This window comes from Temnothorax nylanderi, unplaced genomic scaffold (genome assembly GCF_030848795.1).
Source record: "Temnothorax nylanderi isolate EJ_2023f unplaced genomic scaffold, tnyl_v1.0 TNYL_tig0046_pilon, whole genome shotgun sequence".
Lineage (NCBI taxonomy): Eukaryota > Metazoa > Arthropoda > Insecta > Hymenoptera > Formicidae > Temnothorax > Temnothorax nylanderi.
This window is the reverse complement of record NW_027249108.1, coordinates 424638-439823: the sequence shown is the minus strand read 5'-3', so window position 1 is coordinate 439823 and position 15186 is coordinate 424638. Positions and strand designations below refer to the sequence as shown.

General features: G+C 47.8%; 1 protein-coding gene across 4 annotated transcripts in view; it reads right to left on the bottom strand.

Annotated features, from left to right (window-relative positions):
* Dad (Daughters against dpp) overlaps positions 1-10422 on the bottom strand; it is a 62266-nt gene extending 51844 nt beyond the window's left edge. For 2 of the 4 annotated variants that reach the window (XM_071705368.1, XM_071705367.1), the window contains exons 1-3: positions 10243-10422; positions 9721-9876; positions 964-1015 (exon numbers count right to left, since the gene is read on the bottom strand). The gene's annotated coding sequence lies outside the window, so the exon portion shown is untranslated. The remainder of the gene's footprint in view (positions 1-963; positions 1016-9720; positions 9877-10242) is intronic. The other 2 variants (XM_071705365.1, XM_071705366.1) reach the window with 2 other exon arrangements.
* Positions 10423-15186: the final 4764 nt, after the last annotated feature.

Sequence of the window (15186 nt, the reverse complement as noted above, 5' to 3'; positions counted from 1 at the left end):
GATGGAACGGGAAATGTACGGAGCGACACCCTGTTAAATATTAACCCTCTAAATCAAGGTGGTTTTCCAGAATATATTTAATTTAAGAAATGAAAAATAACATAAAACTTCTTCCTCTGTTTATTTACATAATGAAAAAGAACACAATTTTATTAATTTACTTTAAATAATTGCAGTAAAACAAAAAAACAGTAAAATAGACACTAGACAAACCCGTGGGTCGCATCCATCCCCAACTTTACTGTTAGATGGTTAAAGGATGAAATTTAAACCAATATCTTGAGTTAAATAACTTTTAAATAAATTTTGTTATTTTTAATTGTCATTCGTGTTGAAATTTATTATTTAAACTCCATTGGTTTAACTAGATTAACATTGTTTTAGTTAAATTAACGACATATTGAGGAGGAGCAGTGGCGACCTACAGAAATGGATAAAATGACTGAAATTGAGTATAATTCGACACCACGAATTTAACAGGGCAGGGACACTCGGGGACATCGGGCCGACGAGTCGGAAGGCAGACTGACGCCGGCGTCTCCTCAGCGCCGGTCCGCACTCCGCCCGCGCTGCGCTCCACCTCCGGGGTCAACATTCCAGGACGAATTTCAGTCACGCTGCGATATCGCGGCCGCGAAGGAGATACCCGACCGTTGTCCCACTCGTCGGCGAACACAAAGAGAGCCCGCTACTTCGTATGACAAAGGAGACGACAGAGTGACGCCGTGGCGCGACGTGACGTGCCCGGCCGGCTACGAATTTTTGGAGAACCTAACACGCGTCATTGCGTCACTCGTTTCTCGGACTACCGTGACGCAAAAGTATCTCTCGTAACTATATATATAACGCATGAAAAGTATAATCGCGGAAACGAAGATATTCGCTTGCACGCTACGGAACTTTTCTTTCCGAGAAGAATAAAAATGACGGTTACTTATCTTTCAAAGATCGTCACGTACTTACCAAATCTCGAAGATCGCACCGGCGACTACGCTCATTAATATAGATGCCTAATCTGCAATACAAATTTATTATGTATTTAAATAGTAATGTATTTAATTTTTTTAATTTAGAATAATGAATTAAAAATTAAAATATTTAATTTATTATGTAGTTAAATAATAGTACTATTATGTATCGTTTTATCACCTGCGTATGCAAATATGCATTTATATTTTAATAATTACTTTTCGCTACCGGAAACTTAACTTTCGGAGCTGACGACTATCCAAACGTGGAGCTTGGAAAAGTTTCGACTCCAAATCGACAGGAGCAGGGAAGATGGCATCCCTTTTTTCACCGGCATACATGTCGTTGTCTAATCTCTAATCGACCGCCTGATAACGCGTGCATATAAAAATTTTGCAATTTGTTGTATGTTACTCGAAAGAGAAATGTCGCGACACATTTAATTGGAGTTGCCGTGTCGGCCAACGAGGCCGAGTAGTCGGTCGAAAATGCTAAAAAAGCGATCGCGAATGGCATACCATCGCATCGCGCGGAACCGAAAGGATCGTCGCTCATAAATTTTCTAATTTTAGAAACTCGTTTCGCGCGATCCCCGTGAACGTAATTTTGTAATAGGCCTCGTAGCTTCGCCGCGGCAACGGCTTTTATAGTTACGGGAGCCTGTAATTTCCATTTTTTTCTACAATCGAAACGCCCCCGTCGTAACATAGCATAACAAGCGTCGGGCCCCGCTTTTTCGAAGTGTCATTATGCCTCTTCCGATATTCCGACGTTCGTGTTTCGGTGCCGCCGCCGCCGTCGCCCGGTAGCGACGTTTAGAGAAATGAGATTGTGTCAAGCTTGTATTGAAATTGGAATTCCTGAGCGAACATAAAAGATCTCCTGTCAAACGTATATGCGACCGACGAAAAGTCGAAATTTATAATTTGTCGCTGAAGTCACACACACGATTTTACGTAGTAGTAAAAATTAAAATAACGAAACGCCTTGCGTTCCGACTCGATATCTCGTTCACGATCGGCCATTTTAAAAAAACAACGTTAGATATTCGTGTTGCATAATTCGCACTTCGCACGATATCTCGCGAGTTGCGGAAAATTTTTAACTGGAAACTACGATCCGATGAGTTTCCGAAGGATTGCTGGTGACAATGTAAATACAACAGAAAATAGATAGTATGAAACTGTTTGTCGAACAGATTTTTTAAAATACGTAAGCAAATAGTAATAACGGAGTATTTAGATGGGCTTGATCAATTAAAAGCTAAAGGATATGTATATGTATATATATACACATACATATATACATGTATTCCTCTTGGTTTTAATCGACTGCGACGGAACGAATCACGGCGAGCGGTGACAGCAATCACATTCACCAGACTCCGACGCGAACCTGTCGCTGTGCTAACCCTCTCCTTCTCTCTTTCGCAATGAGTCGCGACGTGGGTCTAGACGCGTTATTTCACCCGTTGGAGCCCGCTCCGAAATGATATAGAATTTAGGAAGTTATTTAGTTACGTATGTCTGGCGTCCTGCGTTGGCTAGTAATCAGACGCCTGGCCTCCGCGCGCGAACGCAGTCCCTCTCCTTCTCCTTCTCATTCTCATTCCGTCTTCCTTCTCTTTTCGCCTTTACCTCTTCCTTCGCTCCACATCTCTTACACTCTCGTTCCTCGCCCGGAGAGAGAATTCCCCTCGCCCTCCCTTCCGCACGGGGCCGGTAAAGCTCTTTTAGTAAACTCTTCAGGGCCGTCTGCGTTTCTCGGTGCCTGGATGTCTCGGCCCAATTAAATGTCGATCAAGGCGGCCCCTAGCCCAAGGTATACGGACGTTAAGAACAAAAAGATCGCGTTTAGCTTGAACGCTAAGAAAGAAATGGAAAACGAGAGAGAAAGAGAGAAGAAGAAGAAGGATAGACTGGAGAGTTTCCATGTATCCGCAACGAGAGACGCACGAATTATTCCAACCCGAGAATACAAGGCGTCTCTTCAGCGATCCTATGTTTACTCTGGCAAATAGATTTTGCGGGAATAAGTCAGAAAAACAAATGAAGGCCTTCTTCGAACAGATGTCGTAATTTTGAATAATCATCATCCTGCGCGCACTTCAATATCTCTATAACGTAAAAGTGGATCTTTAATTAATTGTAACATCGAGATTTGCGGGCAAAAGATGAAATGTACGACTTTCCAGAAGCACGATTTGTTTATTATTTCTTTCGAATAATAATGTGCGAATTGATTTAATATAGAGGCTATGTTTATCGCTGTTACAATTATTATTCAACGTATACACGGAGAACTGAAAAACCGTAACAGTTCCTGTATTTTTGCTCGCTCTCAACTTTTAGTCTCTCTTTCAGTAACTATTACGTACTGCTACAGTAAACATTTTTCCAGTAACCAGTACGGATTTCACAGTAACTATTACGGATTCTACAGTAACGAATACAGATCGACTGTTAAGGTTGATTTCCTAATCCAGTATTGGATCAGTATTGTATCGTTCCATAACCATTACGATAAAGACCAGTAATGATTCCGGTACAATATTATAACGAAAAAAAAAAACAATTTTTTCTTTTTATTTTTTAAATTGTTCTTATTTTTTTTTAAATATTTTTATAGTTTAAGGCTCCTGGTCCCTGAGCCGAGAACTCCGAAGCGACGGTGGCGTCGTACCGTCGCGGTAGAAATAAGAACTCTCTCCTCTCACTCTCTCCAATGGAGAATTCTGTCCTTTCAGTCCTTTGTGACATGTTGACAACCTATTTTGTTGTGCGTGCTATTTCTTTATTATTCGCTCTGTGCTTGTGCTCTAACGTTTAACGTATTCGTGAAAGTCGTAAAATTGGCCGAAAAGTAAGATTTGCACGCGGAAGGAACGTTTTCACCTCCTTTCGATAGTCGTTAAACGGCTGTTTTTCCCGTATGTTTAGGCTTCGTTTTATGGTTGTTTGTTTATTGTCGAGGGAAAAGGGTAGTTTTCGGCCAATTTCGGAAGTGTTCTGAAACAATCTATAGTGATGTTTTATTGAAATGTCTTTTTATTTGAAAATGGCACGCACAACAAAATTGGGTGTTTTCCTCGCCTCGATAGTAAGAATCCAATATGGCCGCGGTGACTACCCAGGAGCCTTAATTTGTATTCGTGGTTCCGCATATATTCTATTTTATTAATTAAAATTACGCATTTGTTTTACAATTTTTGAGAACGCATCGACGGGATTTGAACCTAAGATGTCCGGGGTCGCAACCTAACACGCTAACGCTGAGCTAATCATACGCTTGTGGTATCTATCATTATAACAATCTATATATTTCTACTCTTTATCAGTATGACAGATTTGGCTGTTATGCCACACATTTTTTTCTAAAATTGCACGTAGAAATCTTTAGATTTTTTAAATGTCTATCTATAATTCTTTTACTTAGATTTTCTTAATATAATAAAGTTATTTTTAATAAAAAATTAACATTTGTTCCTTAAAGATTCGTCATTTCTATCACGGGAATAATACAATTTGTTGTATGCATTGTTTAATGTTTTGTCGTGCCGGTGCCGGTACGTGTCGTTGCCGGAACGTGACGGTCCGTGCCGTATAGTGTGAATCAACCTTAAATCTTACTTACGTTCTTATTTGCACTTTATACTTTTTTTGACAATCAATCTTAACCTTTACGCACAAGAATACGCACGACAATGAAGCTGTGATTTTCCTTTCTCAGCCAACTCGTCTGAACACGTCGCGCTACTGTCAATTGTCATCGCCAACGCTGCATTCTACAGTAACTATTCTGAATCACCTGAATCTCGATCTCTGAGGTCGCGCGATAGAACGAATACTGAGAGCCAACAGTAATGGTTACAGAATCGCACATGATTGAATAATGAAACTCCTCAGTAATTATTTATTTTTTCAGACAATATCGCTTACAATCTTAATCTTTAGATACTACTGTGTTTTTCAGCAGACATTACTTTTTTTTCAGTAAGCATCTGTGTATTGAGACTAAAAGTTGAGAATGAGCGAAAATTCAGAGATTATTACTGTTTTTCAATTCTCCGTGTAGAGATCGTACTGCGATCCGCCCGCCGCGGCGCCGGTAAAATTCAAGCCGCGGCGAACGTGCGACGCGAAGCAGCCTAGGATCGCGCGCGATCGTACTTTTATTTCGTTCTATTTCCAAACGCGAAAATTACTTGCATGCTCGCCACCACTCCGCGGGGCATGGCGCCATTCTTGACATATCGCACCGATGGCACCGACGGATAGATGACCGTTGTGCTATGCGCCGGACGAAACGTTAATGCAATATGTCTCGTCGGCATCGAAATATCCCATTAATTAAAGAAAAGAACTACTTTCCGAAATAAATTGTAAAAATTCCTAAATAATCGTATTATTATACATATATATTTTACGAATATTAAACAGTTTTATCAAATGACGTATCACCGTCGCATTTTTTAAATCATAATTTAAAAAATTTTATTTTAATCGTCAAATATTCTTACTGAGTATTATTAACGTAAAGTTCGCGCGCATGGAACGTTCTTAAAATGTACGTCGGCGAGCACGAGTCGCGTGGAGGACGTCGGCCCATAAGCACCGGCGCCCGTTAAAACAATGCATCACGATAGGAATGTCCGGCTCGCGTAAATAGAACGAGACAAGAACCGTCCTCTCCCGATTCTCCCGAAAGGTTGCCATGTCACCTCACGTTTCGACGAACGTCCTCGCGCGCTCGCGACGCTCGTGTGCTGTGGCTCCTCGTTACGCGAGCCGCGTCGAAGAGGATTATTAATGAACGCCCCGGTAAACTGCCCTCCGCCAATTATCGCTGGTAAACGACGTGCTTTTCCACTTCGCACCGGGATTAACACGCGCGCGCGCGCGCGCGCTCGTTATCCGTCCGAGCGCGGACTAGGCACTTGAAATTCTGCGTATCGCGCCGGTTAATCGCGCGACACGCATTAATTGCGAACTTGCGAGAAATAACGAGATGCGCGCGCGAGATGGGATAAACATTTGCGACGAGTGGCCGCGGCGTCTGAACTCTGAAGCCCGACATCTCGGGCTGCCTGTAATGAATAGTTAATTTGAATTTTCACGACGTCGCGACTAATAGAAAGATCACGCGAAAAAGCGGGGAAAAAAACGCGCGCGCGGAGTGAATTCTCTTAGAGACTTTCCGAGAATACTCGGCGCCGGCTCGCGCCGAGACAGAGGAATATGATTGACGACGCGCTGACGTTGTCACGCCGCGCACAAACGAGGGTGCGGCCTTTCTCTCTCTCGCGCGCGCGCGCGAGCGCGGAAAGCATTTTTAAAACATTTTTGCGCCTTGACAATTACGAATGCAAGCGAAATGGCAAGCGCGAGGTGAGATGCAAAAATCTCACTTTATTAATTCCTTCGAATGCTATTGGAAAATTATGCGATTCATGCGCGATCGCGCACAAATATTGCGCGTAGCTCATCGTGTTTTCAGAGTCTACGAGAGTTTAATCGAGAGTAAATCGCGAGTGACAATCTCCGTTATCTCTCATGGCTTTCCGTCGTGTTGCGTGCCTCCTCGCGGACAGGATGGCGCGCGACGTTTTACGTTAATTTTACTTGACCGAAAGCGCGACGGATTTTTTTGGCCCGGCGTCCTGGACTCGGGTGTCTAGGCTCTACCCCGTAGAGGCGCCGATGTCAACGCTCCAAATTCCGCGGGAGAGCGATCGTCGTCGTTCTTCGAAGCGGACCCGACTCACGATTCCGCTATAATTCATCTTCCGCGAAGCGCGAAGACGTTTCGGGCTATTCTTGGGGCCGGCGTGGAATCTTTTTCAGTAAGCCCCCCCCCCCCCCCCCGATGGACCGAGGCGACGTGTTGGAACGCATGTCAGGGATGACCAATCATTCGAGGGTTCTAGCTGTTTATCATTGTGCGTTGCGCGAGCGTGTGCACGTATCTGCGTAGAATCGCGAGAACGGAACATCCACGGGAAACGAGTCTTTATAGCTAATAGCTAATATTATTTTACGCTGCATGCCGCCGATAAATGTTTAGAGTGTTTAGACGGACGAGGTATAAACGGTTCTTATAAAAATATTATTACGTAAAGAAAACATATGCGTGGCGCCACGATTATAAAGTTACGACTCAGCACGCTTGTCTACGAGCGGTAATCAGGGTTATCCGTGTAATATCGAGTGCCTCTCATTTGCGTTACATTTGCAAGTAAGAAACAAAAAAGGGAGAATGAATGCCCATTGTAATTGACGGCAGATTTACAAAGGATAAAAAGCGCTCGACCGCAACGGCCGCGGCGGCGCCCCATTGTTCACGCTCGCCACTAACAGCGTTTTGTGCACCTGTCAGTCAGACAGCACATGGGCTCCCCCTCTCTCTTCTCTTCCTCCTCTCTCTCTCTCTCTCTCTCTCTCTCTCTCTCTCTCTCTCTCTCTCTCTCTCTCTCTCTTTTCTCTTTTTGCCGGTTATGGAAATTCGGCTAGCATTAACGATGTCTGTTTGCAAATGGAAAAACCCGGTCTCGAACTGGGCACCCGCGGGCGACGAGCGACGCGACGCATTGCACGCTCGACGGACTCGGGTGCGTAATCGTCTGCATCGCTGGCGCCGTGTTCCTACTTAACTCCTCGCGGATTTAAATATATTCGATCAACTGGTCGCGCATACGATTAACGATTGTTCCATAAAAACGAGGGACACAGGCGTTGTACACACGGGCGTGGAAGCCCACTGGTACCGGCTCGCCTCCGTTCCGTGTCGCCGAGATATTTCTGCCCAGTGGTTGCCACGAGGAAATACGCGCCGCTTAAGCGGCGGCGATAAAACGTAAACTCGAATTAATCCGAGTCTCGCGGGAAAGAAGGAAAGCGGAAATGTGAGGTGAAAATGCGCCCAATAATTTTCACAGCTATTCCAAAAACGTCGAAACGCGTGTCATAATTATAGCGAGCGATAATAATGCCTCGTTCTTAATGGCTATCGGAAACTCGTTTCTTTTATCGACGTTGCCTCGCGTAAGCACGCAACACCTCTCCATAACCGGACGGATACACGGTGGCCGATCGTGCACCTCGTCTACCCCCTTTTTTCGTGCCGGACGCTGCCCCACCGGAAGCCTCCGCTTTGGCGCGACGCAAAAACCGCCGGCCGCCTGACGGAACACCTGCGTCGACGTTGTCGGGCGCGAGAGCGTGGCCGACGCGACGGCCCTGCCAGCAAGAGCGACGGGCGCGAGGCCGTGGGTGAAGGAGGAGAGGTATGACGGGGACAGGTGCGGCCTGTAACTTCCTGGATGATATCGGCCGGTCCGGACGCGCGTGCATGCGACCGGCGCTAACGCTGACGCTTACGTTAGCGCTGGCGCCACTCGGATCCGCGCCGCGCCGTAGGCGCCTGTCCGTCCCGGCTGCTTCCCTCCGTTCCCCGCTTCCGCTCCTCGCTTCTCACCGCCTCGCTTTCCCTCTTCGCTTCCTCGCCTCGCGGTGCTCTACCCAGCGCCGCGTCAGCATCCGTACCTCTTTGGCCCGCTATAACCCGCACACGAGTGAACCCGGCGACTCGTCTCCGTTCGCCCGCCGTCGTCGCGCTCTCGGCCGAGGCCTATCGCGCGGAACCGCCGGCGAAAACGACGCCTACCTTTATTCGTGCACCGGCATCGTGGCCGCCGCCGGAAAGACGCGCGGGACAGAAGAGGAGGAGAAAGGAAGGAAAATAGAGAAAGAAGGCGCCGCGTTCAGGCGCGCGCATACGAAATTATACCGCGGCGAATCTAATCTTCTAGCCGTTGCCTCGATCGGCGATTTTCATCCAGACGATGCACCGCGCATCGTTAAACGAATCGCGCGCTGATTGCGCATAGACGGAGACAGAGAAAAATACATAACGATGAGAGGATAGATAAAACGATCCACACGAGCAAGATAATGAAGAATTTAAATTTTCGAAAATGGAAGAGAAAGAAAGACAGAGAGTCGCTCGAGCCGCTTGAACTTGGAAAAATTATAGATTCATTAGACAATTTACTCGAGATAAAACGTGTGTCGCGTCGGCCCGCGGCAGAGCGCTCGCGGGAGCCGCTTGCGTCGCGACGCGCGCGTTTAAATTTGCACACGCCGAGTCTAAATACAGCAGTCATCGTAGCGTATAGATAATAGGGAGAAAATTGATTCTTCCGAGGCGGCGATATTTACAAATCGCGTTGCGGCATTGCTATATTTACACCTGCCACTCATGGCTCGCCAATTAACGGAAAGTATGCAGGTAACGATTACATCGCTCTGCCTTCGAGACGCGTTCCGCAATCGCGGTCTGACGCAATCGCGCGCGCGCGCGCGTTACCAAACGGATTTGAAATCCGACATTGTTGAGGCGGCGCTAATTTATTCGGCGGCTCTTGCGTAAGTAAGGAAGAGAGATGCGGTGTTCCCGGCATAATTATCACCTCCCAAATGCGGCGAATAGTTATCTCTCTAGCGCGAGCCAAATTCCTCGGTTACGCCTATTCTTCTCCGGTCAGAGTCTTAATTGTAATCTACGTTCGTTCATATCGGTCCCTTTTTTTTACTGTATCATATGTATGTAACGCGTTCTTGGATCTTAGGGTAGAAAAATAAATAAATTCTTCTCTATCGGTCTCCCTCTCAATCTATCTTCGCTCCAGAAAATTTGTCTTCCGGTTTGCGCTCGGGACATTTTCGTAATATCCGTTCGCACGTTGTCTCTTACCTGTTACAGACTTTCCGCTATTGGCTGAGATACTGCGCACGTGCCACGCCGGCGTACAAAACGCCACCGATTACGGGATCTCCGACGGAGAATCCCGCGTAAAACACAAATTTTTATACGTGTTCTTTATCCCGTCGCTTCAACGAGACACAGTATCTGAAACACATATGTTTCCCACATTGAATTGGAAATCGCGCGAAAGCATTACGAGTCGCACAGAAAAAAAGAGCATAATTCATTAGTATAGTTAACGAGGAACAAGTAATTTTTTTCGTAACTCTCTCATTTTCGACAGATTAATTTAGTCTATTAATTTATGCATATTCGATTATTTTCCGACGAGATCCATGAATTGTCGCAATCTCCATGGTCGATACTAAAATGCAAAGCTTCATATCTGTCTACAAATAAATCTGAATAAAGAGAAAAAAGAAGCTAAAATTCCTGCTACATGGTTTCGAATTTAAGTTTCGAGTAGCTAAACTCGTAATGATCTACAAATCGCGGGGTGAGTGATAAAACCTTGCTTTTGGATTTAACGCGTGTGGATCCTAAATGGTCTCCTGCGTATCTCATACGACAGGCCCAGACAGACGATAAGGAAGACGATGGCGGAATCGCGCGATCAGCAAACAACACGCCAACACCCGACTCGACTCTCCGATCGTCGAGCGTCGACTGGTCGCGGTGCCGGCCGGCCGCCGCGCAATATGTAGCAGGTACACGCCAGTGCGCGACAACTGGAGCCGCGCCGCGCCGCGCCGGGCCGCCGGTCGCCACGGTCTCGCTCTGCTCTCGCCACCCCTGCCTGCGGGGCCCCTGTCGTCGTTCACTCGCCTAAGGGCGGCCGGCGCGAATCCGCGGCGACACGGCGAGCGGAGAGGCGGCGCGCCAGCAACGTGGCGACGCGGTTCCTGACGCCATTCGGCGGATGTGTACGCGCCCCCTTCTCTCCCCCCGTCTCCCCCCTCGTCGCACCGATGTGCACACGCACGAACGTGGCGACGACGATGGCGAGGACGACGACGACGAAGACGATGTTACCGTCGCCTTTCGTGCGCGCGACGCCCGCGACCGATGATAGTCGTGGCGTCGGACACGAGCGGGGGTAGTTTCTGGCGCGCATACATGGCCAACGAGAACGTTGGAGGCCGCGCCGGGGTACGCACCAGGGTGCTTGACCGAGTCAAGCCAAACGACCGACGACGATTGTCGTATATACGTTTCGGGCGACTCTTCTTGCCGCCGCGGTAGATAAACAATGCCATTTGCAGCGGCGACAGCGACGGTGACGACGAAGACGCGGTGTCGCGTCCTCTCGCCGCTGCTTGATATTCGCGCGCCGAAGAGTCGGAAGGGTACCGGCTACCGGCGCTAGTCATCGTGATCAGCCAGAAACTTGTAGACTTGAATATGCTACACTCTCACAGTCTGCCAACAATTATGTAATAATTACACGGAAAAAAAAGAATATTCTTGATTTGAAAATATCTTTAGTTTCAACGTGAAAATCTTGAAATGAGATTATATATATTGCGTTAAACGTTAAACGAAGAAAACTTCTTGAATAAAGTCCAACCAAGAAGAAAAGTTGAAATAAAAAGTTAAAATTCTTATAAGAATAAGATTATATAGATAGATTATATAGATTGTTACGTATATACGAGTATATAAGTTTTGATTTGACACTTCTTTTTTTGTGTATACATGGCGCATTAAAAAATCATGGCTCCTCCGAAAAATACACGAGACGTATCAGCCCTTCGTTACCTCGTTTTTATTAATCTAATCAAGCTTACTCTCCGCATCACTCGGCATTTCAGAATTGAAATGACGGTTGTTTTATCGCCTCAATATTTTTACTATCACAGTGCGTGGCGCCGCTTCTTTCCCTCCTCTCGCCTCGACGTCTGCGACGTCGCGATACGATCCGATTCCAACGACGCGACGTTTAGGGTTGACTCCCGATTCGAAACCGAGGTATTTTACGACACGCGAATTAAACGGGCGCCCGTGTCGCGCGAGCGCGATTTCCTGCGCGTTAATGGCGGGAAGCGAGTAAACACCGGGTACCATTCTCGTTTTCGTCGCGTTGCTTACCCGCGAAGCGCTGAGCTCTATTTCCGTCGAGTAGGTATACGCACTCAAACCTCTTCTCTCTCTTCGCGCGAATCGCAAGGAAGGAATGCGGATAACGAACAGCACGTTTCTCTCTTGTCGGAAATAACAATAATAATAATTTTTAACATTCCTAAGAGATCGAGAATAGAGCTTTTCGCAAATTAAACCTCTCGACATAACTAAATAATATTTACATTATTTTCATTTAATAAAAAGTATATACTTTAGTTTGTTAAAGGTTTTTTTTACGAAATTGTCTTGTTTATCAAAGTGTTTGGAATATTGAAATATTACAATAGCTGACACGCCATTTATTCATTTATTCCTTCTAGGGTTAAAAGCTACGATCGACTTTATTCCCGTTCTGTGTGCGCCGTGACCGGAAATTTCCGATCGTACGAGCGTTTGGAAGCCGCGTCGGCGGGGCGCCCCGGCACCGCCGCTAACGACGGCCGCCTTTCCGCTCGGGACGCCGGTGTTCGGGACAACAAGTTAGAAAAACGGAATGACGCCGTAGTGTGTCAGGATATCAATTCTTTCGTAATGACACGGGCGCAGCCAGTCGGTCGGACGTCCGTTCCAGGGGTGGAGGGGGAGGGGAGGGGATGGGGGACGGAGCGCGACGGTGATGATCCGGTCCGTCCGGCACCGGCTCCGTTCTCCGTCCCGTTGTTTATCAAGCTCCCCTTCGCATAACAAGCATCAAAACACTTGGCGCCCCACGCTGGAGCCGTCGTAGTCCTTCCCCCGTCCCGCCGCCCCTGCGGGTGTGCCAGCCGCTTCTACTACTTTCCGCGGATGTTGTCGGGGGGGTAGGCGCTCTGGCATGGGTTAAAACGACGGGTACAACCCCTCGGGAGCGGGAAGGGATGTCTCTCTTTCTATCTACACGAGGCGCCGTCTATACCGACCTCGGGAAAAAAAATGAGTTATCGTGCTGTATGTGGGAGCGTGGTGGCGATTGCGATCACCGGGATTTCCCCTGCTTTCCGCGCTGTAAACTGCCGCGCGCGATCAACGGGAAATTATAGGGTTGCCGTTTGGGGGAAATTAACCGGCGTTATAGGTTTGAAGTTCGTTTCGCGTGCGAAGAAGACGTACTTATATCGGTACCCAACTCTGAACTATAAATAATACGAATATTTTTCGAGTATATCGGGAGAAGATTTAAAGGGAAAACACACCAGGCTAAAGCACTGAATTTTCAGAAATTATTTTATATTGTAAGAAGACACCAAATTTTCAAGAATCATCATGTTGCGCTTAAACCTAAGTTCTCCTCTCTTATTAAAATTTTCTCTCAATTTATTAACAAATCCGATTCGATGTTTTCTGCGTGCCAAAATGTGCGATTGAAGAAAAACAATCCCTTCTAATTTACAACCGACTATTCTTGGACAGATAACATCGTCCTCCTCCTCCTCCAATTATCTTCCTACGTTCGTATTCGCGATAGCGCTGTCGACACACCTAGGAATCGGGGATTTCAGATGACAATACCGAACGGGGGGGATGAGCCTGAGCGCATCGCGAAAGATATGGGGAGAAAGGGGGCGGCTGGGGATAAGAGACGAGGCGTCCGGTCTTGGCGTCCGACGAGCAACGCTCGTCTCACCCCCTGGGCGTCGTGGCGGTGCCAGAAGAAGTATTCTTGCATTGGCCGTCGACATCACCATCGTCTTCGTCGTCGTCGTCGGTCGGCCCAGTGGCGGCGGCGACGACGTCAGCGACGCCGCTCCACGCTTGGCGTCGAGGTTAGCGCCGGCCGGTCGCTCGAATCGGCGCCTGGCTGTCTCTTTCTCTCTGTCCCTCTCCCTCCCCCTCTCTCTTTCTCTCTTTTGTTTGTCTGCAGCCGGGAGAGAGCAGCCGTCGTTTCGTCGTCGTCGTCGTCGTTCGTTCGACGGCGACGACGTGGCTCTGCCAGCCGGCTGTCGCCGTCGCCATCCGCGCGGCCTCCCCTTCTCTTTCCGCCCCAATCCTTCGCTCGCGTTTCGGATCCCGTGCCCCCCGCCTGCTCGATCTATTCCGCGGGCGTGGATGCGTTTAGGTAATGAAACGACGCCACATCGCGAAAAATCGCTCTCGCCGTTTAACGCCGCTCGCGAGCCGCGTTTACGCGGCGGCCCCCGCGACCCGCGACACCGTCGCGTCGTTAGCGAGCGTTGAAATTACCGCCGCGCCGGTGCGTCGCCTGCGCGGTCTCCAGCAGCCATCCATTCATCCGTCGTACCGTCGCGATTCGTATTAATTAATCTGTATTAAGCGTGACGACTCGTATTGTGTTTAGCGAGCAAATCTATCCGATCGCGCTCGATGGCGAGGTTTTCCAAGGTTTAAAAAGTATTGACGCATTAGCGATCACGTATTGTCGTTTTTCAGAGAGCCTTCTGGCTGTTTACCAGAGTCTTCTGAATATTTCCTGTTCCGCGAAACGAAGGAGATCGTTTCGTCATTTTCCCCGCCGCGATTATATAAACTTTGCGAAGTGCGAACAATCTTGGAAAATGCCTGATCACATTGCGCTCAATTTTCGTAGTTTAACGATGCAAAAGTTTAAATAAAATTAATTAATTTTTAAAGTCGCTTTACCCTCGATCCATCATGTTTCGATTGAAGATCAAGTGGCTTTGAATTTTTTTTAACGTGCTTTTATTCTCTCTGTCGAGACGGTGGAATCGATCGCGGTGCACCGCGCGTTGGGGCCCGCGGCGAAATTCCGAGGCCCCATCGTCATAACAAACAAGGCATCAATCCGGTAACTGACGCTGCGGCGCGCGCGCCGCAACTTGTTCGCGTAATTAGATCACGATCCTGCGGCGCGGTAACCGAAACCGAACGCGGATCGTTTCGTAGCTGAGGGCCAGCCTTGGGTAATGGGACCTCGCCGTGCCGACGTGATTCGTGAAGCCGGGCGAAAGGGCTCGTCCCGATTGCCGTCCGTCGATCGTCTCCCATCATCACGGAGGTATCGGCCCCCCGAAACTATCGGAGGCTATGTTTTACGAAAGGGGCTTTGGTCCCGGCGCCGCTGCTGGCGACGCGCATACACGTTCCTCCTCTCTGATTTCTCCCGTCCTTCCTTTTCTCTCTTTCGCCTCGTCGCCCTTCTCACTGCCGACCCGACGTGGCGTCCCTTAACCCAAACCATTATCCGTGTACCGCACGATTATAGGGCAACGGGACCGACAAATAGTCGCAGGCTATATCCATAGGCGCCAGCAAGAAGGGACGCGTTCTCTCTGAGGGCGTTTTTAATTTCCGCCGACAAACTTACGCGTTTATCTCCTAGAAACTAAGGCGCCAGCTGGAGAAAAGTCGTAATCGACGCAATTGGAAGCTTCTTCT